Genomic DNA, 22,659 nt, shown 5'->3' with positions numbered 1-22,659 from the left:
AACAGTGTTGTCCAGTGACAGATGAGCAACTGCATCCACTAGTCAGCTATGCCACCTCGGCCTCACAGCACAAAGTTAACCTCTGGGACACCTCGTGCTAATAGGTCCTGAAAATGAAACGCCAAATTCTAAAAGTAAAACCTTAGAGTTGCCGGGCCTCGAACCCGGGACCTCGTACATACTCAACATAACCACTTCAAACTGGGCTACTTCCCCACATTTGAAAGCAACCTGATCAATCTTAAATGAATTCACAGACACTCAACCTGCACTCATAGGTCCTGCGAGGTACTATGTCAAGTCTTTCGACTATATTTTTATGGTTTCCAGTTAATTATTTCAATTAAATTTTATGACATGTATTGCATGAGTGAACAGTTGTTTTTAATCAAACGGAAATAATCATATTATTAATAAATTAACATTCTTCCAATCATGGCATGCTAGCAATTAATACTAATCGCGATACTTCCAGCCCATCCATTTTCATTATAATTTAGGCTGTAGTATGATTTCAACTGCACATTATCATGGGGATTCAATAATTTTGTGTTGCTGACTAGCAATATGAGTACTTTCCAGAAACCTTCCTAATCATACCTCTATTCTCTTTTACAATATGCCTTTGCTTTCAAGGTATCAAAAACTTTTTTTGTCTAATATGGGGCAGGCTAGTCATGTTGTCTCATAACTTTCCTAAACCATTTATCATTTAATTTATTGCAACAACTTAAATTGAGCTAACTATTTGTAAACTTCTAATGTGCTGTCAACATCTGTATATGGTTATGTATCTCATCAACTTCATTCTGAAAATTTCAGAAATGCTTCTGAAAGTGAGTTTTTAGTACAGTATGTCCCCTTCATCACATGTCGTCATGCATGTGTCTCATCATGAAACATCATTAAAGAAGTACTTTGTATATGTTGAGAAGAGTGAAAAGGTAATAAATATAAGCAGAGAGAAGCCACAGTATAAGAGAGCTCAGCGCTCCATTCCTTGCTCTCACAAAAAAACTCTTCCCCTCTTGTTATCAAACTACAAAGCGCACCCATCGAAGAGTCATCAGGACGAATGCAGAGCTTTGCTTTTTTGTTATATTCATGAACCAAACACAGCCCTGGAGTCATGACCACATTGTACTCACCAGAGCATGGCAGTCTCCATGGAAATGTCCTCACAGTCAGAGATGAACACTGTGGAGGGGTGACAGATGAGCAACTTAACGCACTAATTAGCGATGCAAATAGGATCACATAACAGGAAGTTAAAGTCTGAGACACCTCCAAGGTAAAAAAAAATAAGCACTTTGGAGATGCCGGGGATCAAACCCGAGACCTCATACATGCAAAGCATGTGCTCTACCAATGAGCTACATCCCCACATGGCTGAACCACCTGATCAGAGCATATATGAATGCAGATGGACTAATCCCACTTTCATAGGCCTTGAAAGGAATACCATCTGATCCTTTGACTATTTTTTACCGCCTCCCATTAGCTGCTTTAATCTCATTTTCATGACATTACTGGATGACAAAACAATTTGTGTTCAGAGGAAAATATTCAAAATAATAATACAATTTATATTCTTCAAAACAAGGTAAGATAACAATTAATACTACTTGGAATTATTCAGGCAGATCCATTTTAATTCCAATTCAGGCGTTAGGATTAGTTCAACTGGATAGTATCATGGGGAATTAATAACTATATGTTGCTGACTAGCAATATGCTATCATATTTCAGAGCATAGGCAGTTTCCAACAACTTTCCTGATCATACATCTATACACTTTTCTAAAATGCCTTAGCTTTCAGGGCTTCAAAAACATTTGGGTTTTTTTTTTTGTTCGCTCTTTATTTTTTTTTTCTAAATTGGGCTGGCTACACATCTTGTTTCATAATTTTGCCATGCAACATTTTTCACTTTATTTGTTGAACCACCTGAAAATGAGCTTTCCACTTGTTCATAAAATCCTCATGTGCTGTCAACTTCGCTATGTTTATGTATCTCACCATCTGCATTGGAAGCTTCTGAAAGTGAGAGTTTCATTACAATGTGCCACCTTCTTCACAAGACATTGTGTACATGTATCAACACAAAAACTCCTTAAGGAAATACTTTATTTAACTTCAGAAGAGTGAAAAAGTCACACATATAACGAGAAAAGATGCCAGAGTATAGAACGCTGGGTCTACAATTGAGGACATTGCTCAACCTCAACAATTACTGGGATACTAAGAGGAATGCTATCAAAAGAAGACTTTAACTTAGAATTCCTAGATAAAGACAAGGAGTAAGAGGAAACAGGGTAAGGTAGCACGGGACAAGGGGAGGGGCCTAAGTAAAATGAAGACAAAAGCAACAAGAGAGGCCAGGAGGGAAGGAACCAAAACTCAAATGAGGACAAGGGGAGGAGGAGTAACATTTCTTTGTTGACAGTGGACTAGCTTTGAGGCATTGTTGGATAAACACTGATTTGACACAGGACCTCGCAGGACCTATGAGTGCAGGTTGAGTGTCTGTGAATTCATTTAAGATTGATCAGGTTGCTTTCAAATGTGGGGAAGTAGCCCAGTTTGAAGTGGTTATGTTGAGTATGTACGAGGTCCCGGGTTCGAGGCCCGGCAACTCTAAGGTTTTACTTTTAGAATTTGGCGTTTCATTTTCAGGACCTATTAGCACGAGGTGTCCCAGAGGTTAACTTTGTGCTGTGAGGCCGAGGTGGCATAGCTGACTAGTGGATGCAGTTGCTCATCTGTCACTGGACAACACTGTTCATCGCTGACTGTGACCTCCGTGGTCTGGTGAGTAGAATGTGGTCTTCGCTCCAGGGATATGCCCTCTGCACGGGTCTAACCAATAAGGGAAGCTCTGCTGTCGTGCTGGGGGCAGTGTGTCTAATGGGAGTGCTTTCTAGACTTATGAGAAGGGTGAAGAGCTCTTCTTGCTGTGAGGGGCAGGGAGGGAGGGAGGGCTGGGCGGAGCCATTCCTGGTCACTGAAAGCAGGAAGCACTTGTGGTTGTCATAGAAACCTGGGGTCATTATGGCGACCGCTTGCAATGGCCGCCCAGGCTGTGTTCTGAAAGGAGCATCCTGGTGTTTGGACTGAGTGAGCATCTGGGTTCCGGGAGGAGGTGAGTAGCTGAATCTTCCTGAGGGTGGGGAGGCAGGTGCAGGGATCGCACACCCGACAGGTTCACAGCCGCTTCGGGGTTTGCAGCCAGCATGTCTCCAGGAGGAGAGGGGCTTGGGAGCATGCTGCCTGCTCAGTGTGCTGTTCTGTCTGTACCTGGGGGTGCTGGAGCCATAGGAGGAGTGTTCTGGGAGAGGGAGCTCCCTCAGATCCCAGCTTGCTGCTCTGTGCAAAGGGGATGGCGCCGCTCACCCAGAGGATCTGAGGGGCACTAAAAGGAAACGCTAAAGTGTAATCAGTGATCACCCTAAGGTGACTATTCAAATATGCAGTTGCTGAGCGGATTACTTTTCCTTCCCAGTGGTTTGCGATTCAGTTTGGTTCAGAGGCAGTGCTTCTGTGTGTCCTACCTCTCATCTCAGGTGGATGGAAGGACCAAGGCACTTTGGAGTAATTCAATTTCATCAGCTCTCCCAGGACTCCCTGGTAGGTGTTAGATTAGTAGTGCTTAGATATGGTGGGTGCCTGCATGTCTACCTCTTTCTGGGTCTTTTGTGAAGATATCCCTTCACTTCAACCCTTGTAAGAACATTCTCCAAATCATTTCCCCACACCATATCACATTCAGTCACTTTCCTTCCTCCTTGAGCCATCACACAGACCTGAGCAGTATTGAGAAGAAAGGAAAATCTGTCCCATATTTAACCATGTTTTTCCAATACTGCTGCTGTGCCCAGACTTGCAGGGATTCAACCATGGGTCCTGCTCCTTTTCTAGTGTCCAGAGGAGGTGGGATCAGCAGCTTCAGATTTGCAGACTGCATACACAGGCAGGGTCTGTGCACCCAGTGGAAAGCTGTGACTGGGAACCTGTCCTGGATCAAGGACATGTTCTCCATCTTTCCCTGGTCCTCCTCTCTCTGCTCCTCAGCCACCATTTCTTTTCAAGTCTTGTGCTCCAAACCCAGATGCTCCTTTCGTGTCTGTGGTTTTTCTCAGTTCTGGCAGAAGCCCTGGACCTCACCTTGGAGATTAACATCCATCTTTTTGAGGTTAAGAGTGGCAGAAGATTTTCTCCATGCCCTCTCTCTCAGGGATCCTCTATGCCTGAATCTGAGATAAAGTCTCTGAAGCAGGCCATAGAAGGTTCAGGGAGGCATGGATGGATATTTTGGTGACGTGGGGAAGGCAGGCAGGTGTATCTTGTGGTTCTCACTTCTCTATCTAACTTGCTTTTAAATGCATCAGAATATGCCCTCTATTCTGTGACATGCCTTGGGTCCAGTTCAGTCTTCTCAACAAATTCCTGTTTCATGACTCCATGTTTGAATTGTTAGGTCTTTAAAAAGTATCTCCACCACAAAGATTTTTGGCTTGCATCTCTGGCAGTCACAAATGCTGTCTGACTCACTCTGCTTTATCAACTTGTGAAAAAGTAGCCTCTGTTTGTGATTAAGTGGGTAGCTTCCCCTGCCCATAAATAAGCCTATGGATGGTTCCCTTAGAGTAGCCTTCTAGTCTCTTTAGTGGAATGTTGTTGCCTCCCTTCCAAAACGATGAAATGACATGCTGCTCTCTCCCTAGTTTAGTGTTTATGCACTTGGTCAGCAAACCAGGAGGCAAAAGGACCCCTTCTCAAAAACTGGGATCCTTCCTGCTCAGCCATGCTGAAAGACAAAAGGGACAATGCTGATCCTCTCTTGAGACAATGTGTCTTCCCTTCCCATAAGCCCTGCACCTCTAGGAGTCTCCCTGAGAGCTGCAATCTTGCAGGCTCTTCAATCTGCCCACTTAACTTCTCTGTTCTGGGTGTGGTTTCAGTAACTCTCCCTGCTTCCCCAACACTGTGGGCTTCACTCTTTCTCTGAAGAGCCCTCCCTACTGTTTGGCTGTTCATGAGCCGTGTGTGTGTGTGTGTGTGTGTGTGTGTGTGTGTGTGTGTGTGTGTGTGTGTGTGATCCCTGCAGACTTATAGCAAATGGTACATATTCCCTCTTTGTCTGCCACATTGTTTTGCACAGGACACCTGCAGAGTTTTGCAGCTTATCAGCACTAATGATTTGCAGGTTTTTCTTCCATTGTTTTCCTCCTTAGGAGTACTTACTTTATTGTATGTGTGGAAGTATTTGGCCTGTGTACCGTGTGGGCACCTGGTATCCACAGAAGTCAGAAATGGCAGAATTGGCCCCAGATTCTCTGGAACTGGAGTTATTCAATGTTGTGGGCCTCTCGGAACCCTTCTGGGAAGGCAATCTGGTCTTCAAGAACACCTGCTCTAAAGGCATGAGCAGTGTCATCCAGAGACTAGAGAGATGGCGCAGCTCTTAGGAGCCCTTGTTCTTGCAGAAGGCCCTTGGTCAGTTCTCAGCACCCTTGTGGAATATCAGTTCCTGGAAATCTGATACCCTCTTCTGAACTATTCCAACACCAGGAACACAAGGTCTGTACATGCATGCATGCGGGCAAAATGCCCATAGATGCAAAAGACCATAAATCACTGAATGTTTTTTTCATTGTCATCAAATGGCTTTTGATTCTTTTTATAGTGCTTTCTTAATGAGAGTAAGAGCCTGAGGAAGTCATACTGATTTTTCTGGTATCAATATGTCATTTATTATTGTTGTCGTTGTTGTTTTGTTTCTTGAGACAGGGATTCTCTGTGATACAGCCTTGTCTGTCCTGGAAATCCTGATGGCCTTGACCTCACAGAGGCCTGCTCACCTCTACCTCCCAAGTGCTGGGTTTATAGTCATGAACCACAATTCTAGGCTTTCAGACACCTTAAAATGTACAATAAGTGTGAGATGAACTGTGGCAGAGCCCAGTCGGCCCTTTGTGTGTGTGTGTGTGTGTGTGTGTGTGTGTGTGTGTGTGTGTGTGTGTGAAACAAAGCGGCAGGCAAGGAAAAGGCTACACACTACAAATGCTTGTCAGGAGTGAAATTGAATTTCCATGTAGAACGACAAGAGCTCAAAAGGAATTTCAGAAACAAAAGGCCAGAGAGAAGCACAGCTTCTTGGTAGCAGCATTTTTCTCAGGTGGGCTCTGTTTTGCTTAAGACAAGCAGAGACTCACGTGGCTTGCTTAAGGGAGTCTTCCTGACTCCGCATATCAAAGAAAAATAAAAACAAAAAACAAAATCCATCAAGGTTCTTTTAAGAGGCTCTGCTAACAATTGAATGTTGTGCATGATCATCTTGCAGGGGCAATGACCACATCTCCAAGCGGGCACCATGTTGCTGGATGTCAGCATAGACTGAGGCAATGGGCTGGAGTCACACTTATGCCCGCCATGTTGGAAAGCCAGCAGCTGTTTCTGCTTTAATTTTAGCAATGGTCTTTAGCCTTTATAAGACACGTGGCCAGAAAAGCAAAGCTTTACAGTAAAGTGAGATCCAGATGAAGAAAAATATAGGTAGACTTGGGAGAGTAAATGAAACAAGATGTTGGAAAAAATAAAAATAAAGTAGTTGGGTGTGGTGGCACATGCCTTTACTCCGGGACTGGGGAGGACAAAATAACAAAGAGAATATCTGGATGTAGTGGCACTCGCCTTTAATCCCAGCACCCCAAAGGCAGAGGCAGGTAGATTTCTGAAGAGATACCCTGTCTCAGACAAAAAAAATAACTAAAGTAAAACAAATAGAGTAATATAAGCTACGTAAAGATGGGCAATACACAGAAAGTCTGGATACTGTATACTATTGTGTTTTTCAGCTGTTCAGTTGCTAAGGAAGGATCAGTTGCTGAAATATACTTGATTATAAAGGCTGCTGAATTAATCCCACTTATACATTTCAAAGGTGCTTTGACTTCTAACTTTAAATATAAGGACCAGTTACTTGGGAAAAGAGTTTTTGATTATGTTTCTACAGAAAGTGGAAAGCTGTGGATTCCTTCCAGGCTTCTGTGATTTGATGAATCAAGATCCCCGGAAGCAGTGGGCCAGGTGTTCCAACATCTAAGACAGCTGAGATGACACAGCCTTACAGACCACAAAATCAAAGACTCATACAGGTTTCTGTGTTTTCTCATGATCCCGAAGGTATGAACAGCACCCCATCCAGCAGGACGCAATTTGGAAGGAGCTACATCCAAATTCCCATATTGTTTATAAATGTTTGTTTTCATTTGAATGGCATTGCTCATAATTGGTTAATGATCAAAACCAATCTCTTTTTAATGGTAAAAGGGGGAATATGGTATGGAATGAATACTTGGCATGGGTATAGTTTTTCATTTATTGATACAAAATCAAGGTCAATTTTGTGATATGTATATTTCTCCTCTAGATCATGTATTGCGTTTATACTAATCTTTTAAAACTTAATGCATAATTAAGTACAGATTATAGATAGTTACTTATAATAGTCAAACTTACAGTTAGGTTAGTTAGGTTTTCTAGATATACAGAAATATATTTAAGATAGATAGATAGTCTTCAAACCTTTCAAAGACCTTCAGAAAATGGCATTTATAACGCTTTAGGGTTTTTCTTGACAATGAGAAATGTCTGCTAATGGCAACACCAATTATGTCTGAGAGGGAAGATGGGCATCGAAGAAACTTCTTATGGAGTTTGCTTTCAACATGGCAAGATGAGTCATTTGGGCAAGAAACCGCTCTTGCCTGGACTCCTTGACTTTTGCTGTATAAACCGGACATGTAGGACCCACAGGAAAGTGACTGCTGAACTCAAACAGTCCTTCAGGGTTCCTGCTGCATGGAAGAGAGTCTATGAGACTTTCTGCAAGACACAGAAAAATGAATGACAGACTGCCAATGCAGATGGACAGTTTGAAATTTCCTGCTTTGCTGAGAAATCTTCCAGACATACTGTGGCCTATGGGCTGAAGATGGATGCCCCAACATTACAGAGGAAATTCAGGTAACTGCCCAGGCAGCAAGATGTCTCTGTCAATCCTAGTGTTTATATATTATCCTTCTGTGGTCTTTGATGGAGTTGAAGGCAGATAGTTACAATCATAGTTTTCCTTATTTATGATAAAAGATGAGCTACATATAAGACTTTAGGCTCACAAAGATAGGATAGATGATACTTTCTTTATATCGTACTAAATGTTAATGGACAAAATATTGTAAATATGATCTTAATTGATAGCTATTCTGTTGTATATAATTTAACGATGCTAAAGTTAAAACCTTTCTTTTTATTTAGACAGAAAAGAGGAGATGATGGGAGATGTCATTATGTAAATCTGTCTCTTATCGGTGGTTGAATAAAGCACTGTTGGCTAATAGGGAAGCAAGATAGGTGGGACTAGGAGTCAAGAAGGATTCTGGGATAGAGAGGTAGAGTCAGACTACCATGTAGCCGCCATAGTAAGTAAGGTTCAGACCCTTTTCTCCAGTAAGAGAAATACTTAGATTCACAGTCATGGGTTAAATACTTAAGTCAGAGGTAGCTAATAAGAAACAAGTGAACGGCCAACAGCTTAATAATTAATATAGCGTCTTGTGTGTTATTTGGGGACTGCAACTGTGGCAGAGCACAGGCGACTGGCGGGGGGGAAAATCCAAAGCGGCAGACAAGGAAAAACTATACTCTACAATGAACACTTTGTTTGTTTTGGGTTTTTCTTCTCATAATGTAACAATATTTGATTATTAAAAGACCACCCATAGAGGTCTGACACGGAATAGTTTGGGAAGTCTGACCATTTAGTGTGACCTAAGAAATGAGTTCATTATCTCTTCTCCTCTTAGTTCTTAAGTCTCTTACGGACATGGGTTTGCTTATATTCTCTAGTATATCTTCTGAAAAAGAAATACATGTTATCACTATTTTCTGTTTCATTAGCATACACTGTAAAGAAGACTGTTGTAGGTTATTTAATGCTTAAGGTTGTGTAACATGTTTGTGTCCAGAGTTTGCACACTGATTTTTCTGTGGTTCATTTTCTGATCTGAGGAGGTGTGTTTCAAACAGTGTGGGTGTTACTAATTGGCCGGCCAGATGTAACATGTAAAGGCAGATCCATCAGAATGACACCATAATTTTCACTGGGAGCTTGAAAGTCAGAAAGCCTCCTTTATGGGACCTAATACTCATTGTATAGTTGATGAAATTATGCATCAGAAAGGCTAGCACTGAAACCAAAACTCCCTAGTAAAAGAATTATTATAAAAGGAAGAAAGAGAGTGTTGTAATTTGGGAATTATTGCTGTATTTGTGTTAGGAATATTTGGGTACGTTTGCATTTATAATATCTTATATAAAGAAAACAATCAATATATTCCTCTCCCTATTATTTTGTCTTGGAGCTGAAAGGCCTATCTCCTCTTGCTCTGTGCTGAAAGTTTAGGCACGTGCCACAATTCTGGATTTTTTTATTACTTCAATTTATAAATAGCTTGCTTCACATGTCAATCCCTGTTCCTTCTCCATCCCCTCCTCCCGTAACCCCACCATGATCCCCACCAGCCTCCCACCCTATCCCTACTTCCTGCCACATAGGGGATATCCAGAGTCTGTCATTTCATTCAGGGCAGGCACTCCCCTAAGAGTCCAGGCTGAGAAAGCATCCCTCTTTGTGTTATGGACACACGAAGTCCGTTTATATGCCAGGAACAAATACTGATCCACTGCCCAGGGCCCCATAGGTTACCCAGGCCTCCTCACTGACTCTCACACTCAGGGGGTCTGGATTAGTCCCATGCTGGCCTCCCAGATGTAGGTTGGGGGTCCAATAGCTCCCCCTTTTTCAGATCAGCTGTGTCTGCTGGTTTCACCTGCCCATTCTTTCCCAGTCTGCTCATCGCGCCTCTCTCTCTGTCACTGGGTTCGGTGAGTTCAGTTCAGTGTTTAATTATGGGTGTTTGCCTCTGCTTCCATCAGTCACTGGATGAAGGTCCTCATTCCTCTTCTCTGGGGTACCATGAATATCTCTCTTAGGTTCTTTCCTGTTTCCCAGACTCTCTGTCAGACTTGAACTATCCTGATCCATGTCTAAAATCCATATGTGAGTGAGTACATACTAAGTTTGTCTTTTTGTGACTGGGTTACCTCACTCAGGATGGTTTCTCCTAGTACCATCCATTTACCTGCGAATTTCAAGATTCCATTATTTTTTCCGCTGAGTAGTAAGTACTCCATTGTATAAATGTACCACATTTTCTCTATCCACTCTTCAGTTCAGTTGATGGATGTCTAGGTTGCTTCCAGGTTCTGGCTGCTACAAACAATGCTGCTATGAATATAGTGGAACAGGCGTCCTTGTTGTAAGAATTTGCATCTTTTGCATATATGCCTAAGAGTGCAATTGCTGGGTCCTGTGGTAGATTGATTCCCATTTTCCTGAAGAATCTCCATACTGATTTCCAAAGTGGCTATACTAGTTGGCACTCCCACCAGCAGTGGAGGAGTGTTCCCCTCTCTCCACATCCTCCAGCATAAATTGTCTTCGGTGTTTTTGATTTTAGCCATTCTGACAGGAGTAAGATGGTATCTCAGAGATGCTTTGATTTGCATTTCCCTGATGATTAAGGATGTTGAGTACTTTCTTAAGTGTCTCTCAGCCATTTTAGACTCCCCTATTGAGAATTCTCTATTCAGTCCTGTAACCCACTTTTTAATTGCATCCCTTGGTGTTTTGGAGACTTCTTCTTGAGTTCTTTGTAAATTTTGGAGATCAGCTCTCTGTCAGATGTGGGGTTAATGAATATCTTCTCCCTTTCTGTGGGTTGCCTTTTTGTCTTGTTGACTGTGTCCTTTGCCTTACAGAAGCTTCTCAGTTTCAGGAGGTCCCATGTATTAATTGTTGGCCTCAGTGTCTGTACTACTGGTGTTATGTTGTGGAAGTGGTCTCCTATGTCTCCCAATTTCTCTTGTAAGATTTTCAGTGTGGTTGGATTTATGTTGAGGCCTTTGATCCATTTGGACTTAAGTTTTGTGCATGGCGATAGACATGGATCTATCTGTAGGCTTCTGCATGCCAATATTCATTTATGCCAGCACCATTTGTTGAAGATGCTTTCCTTTTTCCATTGTACAATTTTAGCTTCTTTGTCAAAAAATCAGGTGTTCATAGGTGTGTGTGTTAAAATCAGGGTTTTCAATTCGATTTCATTGGTCTACCTGTCTATTTTTGTGCCAATACCAAGCTGTTTTCAGGACTATAGCTCTATAATAGAGCTTGAAGTCAGGTATGTTGATGCCTCCTGAAGTTCCTTTATTGAATAAGGTTGCTTTGGCTATCCTGGATCTTTTGTTTTTCTAATTAAAGTTGATTATTGTTCTTTCAAGGTCTGTGAAGAATTGTACCAGAATTTTGATAGGGATTGCATTGAATTGGTAGATTGCTTTTAGCAAGATTGCCATTTTTATTATGTTGATCCTACCAATCCAAGAGCATGGGAAATCTTTCCATTTTCTGGTATCGTTTTGATTTCTTTCTTTAGAGGCTCAAAGTTCTTGATATACAGATCTTTCACTTTTTTGGTTAACATTATCCCCAGATATTTGATGCTGTTTATGGCTATTGTAAAGGATGATGTTTCTCTGGTTTCTTTCTCAGCCACTTCATCATCTGTATATAATAGGGCCACTGATTTTTTTAAATTAACCTTGTATCCTGCCACTTAGCTGAAGGTGTTTATCATCTCTAGGAGTTCCCTTGCAGAGTTTTTCTGGTCACTTTTGTAAACTATCATATCATCTGCAAATAGTGAAAGCTTGACTTCTTCTTTTCCTATTTGTATCCCCTTGATCTCCTTTTGTTGTCTTATTGCTTTAGCTAGAACTTCAAGTACAATATTGAAGAGACATGGAGAGAGTGGACAGACTTGTCTTGTTCTTGATTTTAGAGGAAGTGCATTGAGTTCCTCTCCATTTAGTTTGATGTTAGCTGTTGGTTTACTGTATATTGCTTTCATTATGTTCAGGTATGTTCTTGTTAACCCTGATCTATCTAGGACCTTTATCATGAAGGGGTGTTGGATTTTGTCAAAGGCTTTTTCAGCATCTAGTGAGCTAATCACATGGTTTTTCTTTTGTAGTTTTTTTAACGTTAGATTACATTGATGGATTTTCAAATGTTGAACCATCCCTGCATCCCTGGAATGAAGGCTACTTGATCATGATGGATGATTTTTCTGATGTGTTCTTGAATCCGATTTGCTAGTGTTTTATTGAGTATTTTTGCATCGATGATCATGAGGGAAATTGGTCTATAGTTCTCTTTCTTAGCTGTGTCTTTGTGTGGCTTGGGTACCAAGGTAATTGTAGCCTCGTAAAAAGAGTCTGTCAGTGAGCTTCCCGTTTCTATTGTGTAGGACACTTTGTGGAGTATTGGAATTAGCCTTTCTTTGAATTTCTAGTGGAATTCTGCAATGAAGCCATCTGGGCCTGGCCTTTTTTTGGTCAGGAGACTTTTGATGACTGCTTGTATTTCATTAAGGGTTATAGGTCTGTTTAGATTGTAGGGTTATAGGTCTGTTTAGATTGTTTATATGTTCTTGATTTAGTTTTGGCAAGTGATATCTATCTGGTAAATTGTCCCTTTCCTTTATATTTTTGAATTTTGTGGAGGACAGGTTTTCAAAGTATGCCCTGATGATTCTATGGATTTCCTCAGTGTCAGTTGTTATGTCCCCCTTTTCATTTCTGATTTTGTTAATTAGCATGTGCTCTCTCTGTCTTTTGATTAGTTTGTACAGAGGTTTGTCTATCTTGTTAACTTTCTCAAAGAACCAACTTTTTGTTTCATTGATTCTTTACAATGTTTTCCTGGTTTCTACTTGATTGATTTCAGCCCTCAATTTGATTATTTCCTGGCGTCTACCCTTCCTAGGTGAGTTTGCTTCTTTTTGTTCTAGAGCATTCAGTTGTGCTATTAATTCTCTAGTGTGCCTGTTCTCCAGTTTCTTCATGTGGGCATTTAGTGCTATGAACTTTCCTCTCAGCACTGCTTTCTGAGAGTCCCATATGTTTGGATACATTGTGTCTTCATTCTCATTGAACTCCAGGAAGTCTTTAATTTCTTTTTTTTTTATTTCTTCCTTTCCCCAGGGATGTTCCAATTGTGCATTGTTCAATTTCCATGAGTTTGTATGGTTTCTGCAATTTGTGTTATTGTTGAATTCTGATTTTAATGCCTGGTGGCCAGATAAGATACAGGGGGTTATTCCAATTTTTTTGTATCTGTGGAGGTTTGCTCTGTTTCCTATTACGTAGTCGATTTTAAGGGAAGGTTCCATGTGGTGCCGAGAAGAAGGTATATCCCTTTGTGTTTGGGTGTAATGTTCTATAGATGTCTGTTAAACGCAGTTGGGTCATAACTTCTATTAGTTCTTTTGTTCCTTTGTTAAGTTTCTGTCTGGAGGTCCTGTCTAACGGTGAGAGCAGAGTGTTGAAGTCTCCTACTACTAGTGTGTGAGATTTTATGTGTGATTTGGTCTTTAGTAATGTTTCTTTCACGAATGTGGGTGCCTTTGTATTTGGGGCATATATTTTCAAAACTGAGACTTCATCTTGATGGACTTTTCCTTTCATGAATACGTAATTTCCTTCTTCATGTCTTTTGATTGATTTTAATTTGAAGTCTAGTTTGTTAGATATTAGGATTGCTACACCAGCTTGTTTCTTGGGTCCGTTTGATTGGAAAGTCTTTTCCCAACCCTTTACGTCTGTCTTTGATATTGAGATGTATTTCTTGTATGCAGCAGAAGGATGGGTTCTGTCTTTGTATCCATTCTGCTAGTCTGTGTCTTTTTATAGGCAAGTTGGGACCATTGACGTTGAATGATATTAAAGATCATTGTGTAGTTTCTCCTCCCTTTTTCTTTTGGTGTTTGGTAAAGTGGGATTATCTATTGCCTGTGTCTTTGTGAGTGTAGTTATCTTCCTTGGATCTAGGTTTTCCTTCTAGCACTTTCTGCAGAGCTGGATTCATGGATATGTATTGTTTAAATCTGGCTTTGTCATGGAATATTTTGTTTTCTCCATATATGGTAATTGAGAGCTTTGCTGGATATAGTAGTCTGGGCTGGCATCCTTGTTCCCTTAGCGTTTGTAGGACATCTGTCCAGGATCTTCTGGCTTTCATAGTTTCCATTAAGAAGTCGGTGTAATTCGGATGGGTCTTCCTTTATATGTTACTTGGCCTTTTTGTTTAGCTGCTCTTAATATTTTCTCTTTATTCTGTAGGTTTCATGTTTTCATTATTGTGTGGCAAGGTGAATTATTTTCTGGTCCAGCCTATTTGGTGTTCTGTAAGAGTCTTGTATTTTCATAGGCATATCTTTCTTTAGGTTAGGGACGTTTTCTTCTATGATTTTGTTGAATGTGTTTCCTATACCTTTAAGCTGTATTTCTTCGCCTTCTTCTACACCTATTATTCTCAGGTTTGGCTTCTTCACTGTGTCCCATATTTCCTGGATATTTTGTGTTAGGGATTTGTTTGTTTTGAGATTGCAATTGGTTGATGACTGTATATCCTCGAATGAGTCTTCATCACCTGCGATTCTCTCTTCATCTCTTGTATTCTATCCATGATACTTGCATATGTAGTTCCTGATCGTTTACCCAGCTTTTCTATTTCCAGTATCCCCATATTCTATGTTTTCTTTATTGTTTCTATTTAATCTCTCAATCCTTCAACATTTTGAGTTGTTTCCTTCATTTGTTTAGTTGTTTGCTCTTGGTACTCTTTAGACTCTTTAAGAAATTTGTTTATTTCTTGAATTTTTTGTTCATCTTTTCCTCCATTTCATGCATTTTTTGTTTATTTTTCTTCTATTTCTTTAAGGGATTTCCTCATTTCCTCTTTGTGGGTCTCTATCATCTTCATAAAATGTCTCTTCTGCTTCATCTATGTAGTGCTTTTCAGGTCTTGCTGGTGTTGGGTCTCTAGATTCTGGTGGAGTCATGTTGGTCTTTCTATTGCTGAGTGAGCTCTTATTCTGTCTTCTTCCCATCTCTTCTTCCAGTGGGTGCAGGTGGGGTCTTTCTGTCTCCACTGGTCCCCTTCTTTCCTGAAGCTGAAGCTGGGGATGCTGGAGGGTGGAGTCTGGAAGGACTGATGCCTTTCCTGTGTGGTGGATCCTCTGGATGAAAGGAGTGGGGCCCCAAGAAGATTGAGGGAGTGGGTGATGGGTGGCAGGGCTTGGTCCCAGTTGGACCCAAGCTCACCTGAATGTGGGGATGCTGGAGGGTGGGGTCTGGAAGGACTGATGCCTTCCTATGTGGTGGATCCTCTGGATTCCCAGATTGGCCTCCAGGAAGAGTGAGGAAGACGGTGATGGGCGGCAGGGGGTGATCCCAGGAGGACTGAAAATCACCTGACCTGGGGACAATGGATGGTTGGGTCTGGAAGTAATGATGCCCTTCCTGTGTGGGGGTCATCTGCATGCAAGGAGTGGCCTAATGGAAGCTTGAAGGAGTGGTATTGCACAGCAGGGGAGTGGTCCCAGGAGGACCCAAGCTCACCTGAACCTGGGGCCGCCGGAAGGTGGAAACTGGAAGCCAAAATTCTGGATTAAAACATTTTTTTTGTCTTTTAGGATGATTTTTGTCCTGACTTTTTAATTGTCTTTGGCCCTTTAGTGAAGGCTTTGAAGAGAAATCTTGCAGTCTCTGCCACAGATGGATTGCGCATCTGGGGCTTCCCCCTTAAAGAGGTTTCCCACAGTCCTACCATACATCCCATGCCACATAAGATGGTAATTCCATAAGCTCACTACCACAATAGACAAGTACCTGACGGGAGATACATTATTTCCAAATTCTAAGTTCTGTCAATTGAGTGCCCACCCAGATCATCATAGTTGTGCTTCTCAATTGGTTCTCTTCTAAGGAAGGCATTTTGCTTTGAATGGAAAGTAAGGAGTGAAGGGAGGACTGCATCTCAAGAGGAGGGAACATTTGAACACCAATGTTTAGATAGAAGCCTGACATCCAAACAGCTACCTTCATGTCATTTCCTCTTTGCCCCTGATATTGAAACTACTGTCTTGTCCTGTACAATATACCCTGATTAGAGTTTCCTCTCCCTTTAGTCCCCCAGTTCCTGCCCTTACCCATGTCATCCAGAGACTCTGAGAATGGCCTGGCCACTGTTGGGCTGATTGTAGCTCCAGGTGTGAATCCTGTGACATGCTGAGCAGTGGTATGAGGCTGAATCAGGATTCAACTCCCTAGTCTCATTCATGCTTTCTTCTTCCATTTCCATCTGAGAAAATCAGTGACGCCGGCTACTGCCAATCAACTGTAGGGACATCTACATGCAGGACCGAGCCCGCTGTCCCTGCAGCCCTACTGCTATCTGGCCCTCAGTGACCCTGCCCCGCCCACCCCATGGGTGCTCAGTACAGTGTCCAGCACTGCTCTCCTCTCATTTTCTAGTGAGACACAGAAACAGAGTGCATCCCGAAGGCTTGGTCGTTGGAGTGGAAGGTGGAGGAGTAGAGGTAACTGAAAGTAAAATCAGGATGTATTATGGAGGAAAAGTTTTCTTGTGAATTTTAAAGTGAAGGATATTCCCAGAAAGATGTATATCACAAAGGAATCACAGTTCAGGGATGTGCTGACATGTAGTTTGATAGTGGTTCGTCATTTGAGGATCAGGTTTTATCCAACAATGCCTCAAAGCTAGTCCACTGTCAACAAAGAAATGTTACTACTCCTCCCCTTGTCCTCATTTGAGTTTTGGTTCCTTCCCTCCTGGCCTCTCTTGTTGCTTTTGTCTTCATTTTACTTAGGCCCCTCCCCTTGTCCCGTGCTACCTTACCCTGTTTCCTCTTACTCCTTGTCTTTATCTAGGAATTCTAAGTTAAAGTCTTCTTTTGATAGCATTCTTCTTAGTATCCCAGTAATTGTTGAGGTTGAGCAATGTCCTCAATTGTAGACCCAGCGTTCTATACTCTGGCATCTTTTCTCGTTATATGTGTGATTTTTCACTCTTCTGAAGTTAAATAAAGTATTTCCTTAAGGAGTTTTTGTGTTGATACATGTACACAATGTCTTGTGAAGAAGGGGGCACATTGTAATGAAACTCTCACTTTCAGAAGCTTCCAATGCAGTTGGTGAGATACATAAACGTAGCGAAGTTCACAGCACATGAGGATTTTATGAACAAGTAGAAAGCTCATTTTCAGTCGTTGCAATGAATGAAGTGATAAATTTTGGGCGACAAAATTATGAAACAAGATGTGTAGGCGCCCCAAATTAGAAAAAAAATATAACAAAGACAAGTTCGCAAAGAGTATAGATGTATGATCAGGAAAGGTGTTGGAAACTAGCCATTTTCTGGAATATAATAGCATATTGCTAGTCAGCAACACATAGTTATTAATTCCCCATGATACTGTCCAGTTGAACTAATGCTAATGCCTGAATTGGAATTAAAATGTATCTGCCTGAATAATTCCAAGTAGTATTGTTATCCTACCTTGTTTTGAAGAATATAAATTGTATTATGAATATTTTCCTTTGAACACAAATTGTTTTGTCATCCAATAAATGTCATAAAAATGTGATAACCATGGTCAAAGGGAGGCTGTAAGAAATAATCAAAGGACTGGATGGCATGGCTTTAAAGGCCTACAAATGTTGGATTAGTCCATCTGCATTCATATATTCTCTGATCAGGGTGTCTTGGATTATGGGGATGTAGCTCAGCGGGAGAACGCGTGTTTACCATGTATGAGGTCCCAGGTCGATCCCAGGCATCTCCAAAGTGTTTATTTTTTTTTCCCTTTCAGGAGCTTATTAAGGATGTGTCTCAGACTTTAACTTCCTGTTATGCAATCCTATTTGCATCGCTAATTAGTGGATGAAGTTGCTCATCTGTCACCCCTCCACAGTGTTCATCTCTGACTGTGAGGACATTTCCATGGAGACCACCATGCTCTGGTGAGTACAATGTGGTCATGACTCCAGGGCTGTGTTTGGTTCGTGAATATAACAAAAAAGCAAAGCTCTGCATTCGTCCTGATGACTCTTCGATGGGTGCGCTTTGTAGTTTGATAGCAAGAGGGGAAGAGTTTTTGTTGTGAGAGCAAGGAATGGAGCTCTGAGCTCTCTTATACTGTGGCTTCTCTCTGCTTATATTTATTACATTTTCACTCTTCTCAACATATACAAAGTACTTATTTAATGATGTTTCATGATGAGACACATACAAGATGACATGTGAAGAAGGGGGCATACTGTACTAAAAATTCACTTTCAGAAGCATTTCTGAAAATTTCAGAATGAAGTTGATGAGATACATAACCATATACAGATGTTAACAGCCCATTAGGAGTTTACAAACTAATAGTTAGCTCAATATAAATTGTGGCAATAAATGAAATATTAAATAGTGTAGGAAAGTTATGAAACAACATGAATAGCCTACCCCAGATTAAAAAAAAAGTTTTTGAATCCCTGAAAGTGAAGGCATGTTCTAAAAGAGAATATATCTGTGATCAGGAAGGTTTCTGTAAAGTACCTATGGTATCATATATGACAGCATATTGCTAGCCAACAACACATAATTATTAATTCCCCATGACAATGTCAGGTTGAACCAATACTACACCCTAAACGTGAATGGGATGGGCCTGCTAGTTTGAAGTAGTACTTAGTGTTATCCTGCCTTGCTTTGAAAAATCCAAATTATATTATTATTATTAATGTAGTTATGATGAATATTTTCCCTTGATTGAAAACAAATTTTTTCGCATCCAATAAAAGTCATAAAATTTTATGAAGTTTTTCAACTGTAAGCCATAAAATATAGTCAAATGAACTCCTGTTTTACTTTGCAGCATTTATGAATCCGGGTCCAGTCTCTGCATTCATATGAGGTTTGATCAACCTTGTTAGGAAGGTGGGGATGTAGCTCAGTTGGTAGAGCATGTATTTCGCATATACGAGGTCCCGGGTTCGAGCCCCGGCATCTCCAAGGTTTTACTTTTAGAGTTTGGCGTTTCATTTTCAGGACCTATTAACACGAGGTGTCCCAGAGGTTAACTTTGTGCTGTGAGGCCGAGGTGGCATAGCTGACTAGTGGATGCAGTTGCTCATCTGTCACTGGACAACACTGTTCATCGCTGACTGTGACCTCTGTGGTCTGGTGAGTAGAATGTGGTCTTCGCTCCAGGGATATGCCCTCTGCACGGGTCTAACCAATAAGGGAAGCTCTGCTGTCGTGCTGGGGGCAGTGTGTCTAATGGGAGTGCTTTCTAGACCTATGAGAAGGGTGAAGAGCTCTTCTTGCTGTGAGGGGCAGGGAGGGAGGGAGGGCTGGGCGGAGCTATTCCTGGTCACTGAAAGCAGGAAGCACTTGTGGTTATCATAGAAACCTGGGGTCATTATGGCGATTGCTTGCAATGGCCGCCCAGGCTGTGTTCTGAAAGGAGCATCCTGGTGTTTGGACTGAGTGAGCATCTGGGTTCCCGGAGGAGGTGAGTAGCTGAATCTTCCTGAGGGTGGGGAGGCAGGTGCAGGGATCGCACACCCGACAGGTTCACAGCCGCTTCGGGGTTTGCAGCCAGCATGTCTCCAGGAGGAGAGGGGCTTGGGAGCATGCTGCCTGCTCAGTGTGCTGTTCTGTCTGTACCTGGGGGTGCTGGAGCCATAGGAGGAGTGTTCTGGGAGAGGGAGCTCCCTCAGATCCCAGCTTGCTGCTCTGTGCAAAGGGGATGGCGCCGCTCACCCAGAGGATCTGAGGGGCACTAAAAGGAAACGCTAAAGTGTAATCAGTGATCACCCTAAGGTGACTATTCAAATATGCAGTTGCTGAGCGGATTACTTTTCCTTCCCAGTGGTTTGCGATTCAGTTTGGTTCAGAGGCAGTGCTTCTGTGTGTCCTACCTCTCATCTCAGGTGGATGGAAGGACCAAGGCACTTTGGAGTAATTCAATTTCATCAGCTGTCCCAGGACTCCCTGGTAGGTGTTAGATTAGTAGTGCTTAGATATGGTGGGTGCCTTCATGTGTAACTATTTCTGTTACTATTGTGAAGATATTCCCTTCCCATCAACCTTTCTCCAATACATTTTCAATATGCCTATAAGGGTCATATATCACATCACTTATACTTCTTGCTTCAACCATCAAAAGGAACTGAGAAATGTTAAGAAGAAAAGATAATTTGGTTGTTTGTTTAATCATATTCTTCCTTTTTTATTGTTCTTTTTTATGTTTTCCAAAGGTTTAAGCCCTTTGAAAGGACTGTTTGACCCCTCAAACTCAAAGATTGTGAGTTACTGCTCTAAAAAGACATAAGTGATAGAATGTGGTCCATCTAGTATGACAATGGCTGCCTCTGGACTGTCATTCTTTTAACACTAATCGATGTCTCAGCAGTCGCAATTTGGTGTTAGAGTTTGGAGGATCCTTTGGAAGCAACTGCTATTATTTGTTCTATATTGAAGTTCCAAAAATTAGGTTCTAACACTAGAAAAGGGATGCCTCAAAAACAGGAGGTGTGAACTTGCTGGTGAGAGTAAGCACAAGAGAAAACAAAAGCTTTCTTCTTCGGTGTTCTTTCAAATGATCTTCCAACAGAGGTGTAGAGCAGATTTATTGTGGGTCTTTTCACCTCAAATTATTCAATCATGAAAATCTCTCCCAAGGGTGTTGCTTGGGTTTTAGTTGATTGCAAATGTAGTCAAGTTGTCATCCAAGATTATCTATCACTTTCCTCAAAGAAAAAAACTTGACATATAACTGGAATATACTTTGAAAAGGTAACATTTTTCCATAAAGTTTAGCCCATAGCATTAATGATTGTTTCAAAATATCTCAATTGCCTTTTGTTATTAGCCTCTCTTAAATATCAGAATTTTGTCTCTGGTTTTATTTTTATTTGTAATTGGCTGGAATGCTTTTTTTCGTTTCTATGTGTTCAGTGTAACAGTTAAGTAGATATGTGCTTTGAAAGGCATTAGTTTCAGATTTTGCCTTAACAGGCAATCTGAAAAGCTTTTTCTTTGCTTGGTAAATTCATTAGCATTTGTGTATTTTATAAAACTAATACACTTGGTAATTTGGAATTATCTCTGTCTTATTACATGAACACACATAAGCAGCACTTATTTAATGACATTGGTGAGACTTTCCTTATTCTACATATTAGGAGTCCATAATCTGACACATTATTTTCAAACGTTTATTTGCCCAGGCAGGGGCTTGTCTTCATTTTTCAGCCATATACTTGGAAGAGTGTATGTCTGTCACTTTATGGAAGTCCAAACAATCTACTTCTGAACTCATGAAAAGAGGTTAGTTATATTCTAAGAAGTTTCTTTTTAATCCATGTTCTTGAACACGGATGTGTTTAGGTTGTATATTTTGGTAATTATATGTGTATTTGTGTATGTGTGTATAGTGATCAATCTCTTTTAGATTTGTTTTTATTTTTCAAAACGAGAATGCTGAGAGTTTGTGTGTAGAAAATGTGCACAGGAGTTCATATGCCGGTGGTGCCCAGGAAAGGCCATCAGTTCCCCTGGATCTGAACTTACAGGAAATTGTGAGCCACCAGGTCGGCACTGGAAACTGAACTCAGGTCCCCTGCAGTGGCAAAGTGCACTTTTACCCCTGATATATCCCTCCCGCCCTACTTAGACATACTGTCTCTCAGTGTGCTTTTCCAGGTAGCCCAAAGGCCTTGGAATGCATTTTGATTTAGAGAAAGTCCAGGACACAAGAGAGGGTTGGTGGGGGCTTCTCTATAAAACAGCCTGTGCATGGCGGTTGCTATAGAAGCCTGACGTCATTAAGGCTACCAGGATGGCTTTTTTATGGAGCACTAGGTGATCTGGCAAGAAGAGCAGAGGTTCCCTGCCCACAGCTCCTAATTATTTGGACCGAGTTGTGTAGGAGGAAACAATGTTCCGCCATTAACCACTTAATAGAGCATGAGTGCCCTATGGTGGGGACTGACCTCCAGGGAGCTGGGAAGACAAAAAAGTACCTCAGACCCAAGTCAGTTTGGTGCTGCTTCATCTCCTGAGGGAGAGATGGATGCCTTCTGGATACACAAGAGTATACTGTTCTGGCTCAGGTGCCCAGGTGCCACTTGTCTGGGAAAAGGTGGGGTGTTGGTGGCAAATAAAATAGGCAGCAATGCCTGCTCTCACCCAACTCCCAGTTCTGTCAAATGGGGGTGAGAATGGTTCATCCACACAAACTCTGGACCTTTCGGTGATAATAACCGCTGAAACCATCATCACTGACACACTAGAATGTCTCAGATGGATGTAAAAAGACACATCTGGTTTGACGGTCTTGCTAAGAATCTGATTTTAACAGAGACTTTTCTCTGGGCATGAGGCTGCTGCCTGTTACATATGCACTTAAAAAAAACTGGATGATTGTAATCTTCTAACATAATCTCTTTATTGATTCTTTGGCAATTTCACATCATGCACCCAATTCAGCTCATTCCCAATTCCCCCACCTGCCCTTCACCCCCAAAGAAAATACAAGTTAAAACCAAAGCAAAACAAACAAAACCCCAAAACAAACAAATGGAAAACCTCTTTGCTCTGCCATCTTTCCTGCCTCTC

General features: G+C 41.4%; 1 long non-coding RNA gene and 2 other non-coding genes across 14 annotated transcripts in view; 2 read left to right on the top strand and 1 right to left on the bottom strand.

Annotated features, from left to right (window-relative positions):
• Positions 1-1,311: 1,311 nt before the first annotated feature.
• On the bottom strand, positions 1,312-1,383 carry Trnaa-ugc. The gene has a single exon. It is a non-coding gene; the product is annotated as a tRNA-Ala (tRNA).
• A 1,634-nt stretch (positions 1,384-3,017) lies between these two features.
• Positions 3,018-22,659, top strand: part of LOC106021651 — a 43,955-nt gene continuing 24,313 nt past the window's right edge. For 3 of the 12 annotated variants that reach the window (XR_005876834.1, XR_005876831.1, XR_005876830.1), the window contains exons 1-6: positions 3,019-3,141; positions 3,502-3,626; positions 17,861-18,011; positions 19,084-19,218; positions 19,910-20,034; positions 21,270-21,369. This is a non-coding gene — a long non-coding RNA (uncharacterized LOC106021651). Of the gene's footprint in view, positions 3,142-3,501; positions 3,627-7,123; positions 7,185-7,984; positions 8,028-17,860; positions 18,012-19,083; positions 19,219-19,909; positions 20,035-21,269; positions 21,370-22,659 lie in introns of those variants that run through there. The other 9 variants (XR_005876835.1, XR_005876833.1, XR_005876824.1 and 6 more) reach the window with 6 other exon arrangements.
• On the top strand, positions 18,975-19,047 carry Trnaa-cgc. Its single transcript has one exon. It is a non-coding gene; the product is annotated as a tRNA-Ala (tRNA).

Source organism: Mesocricetus auratus, unplaced genomic scaffold (assembly GCF_017639785.1).
Source record: "Mesocricetus auratus isolate SY011 unplaced genomic scaffold, BCM_Maur_2.0 Super-Scaffold_100003, whole genome shotgun sequence".
NCBI lineage: Eukaryota > Metazoa > Chordata > Mammalia > Rodentia > Cricetidae > Mesocricetus > Mesocricetus auratus.
Note: the sequence above shows the minus strand (reverse complement) of the source record. Positions and strands in the feature narration are given on the sequence as shown.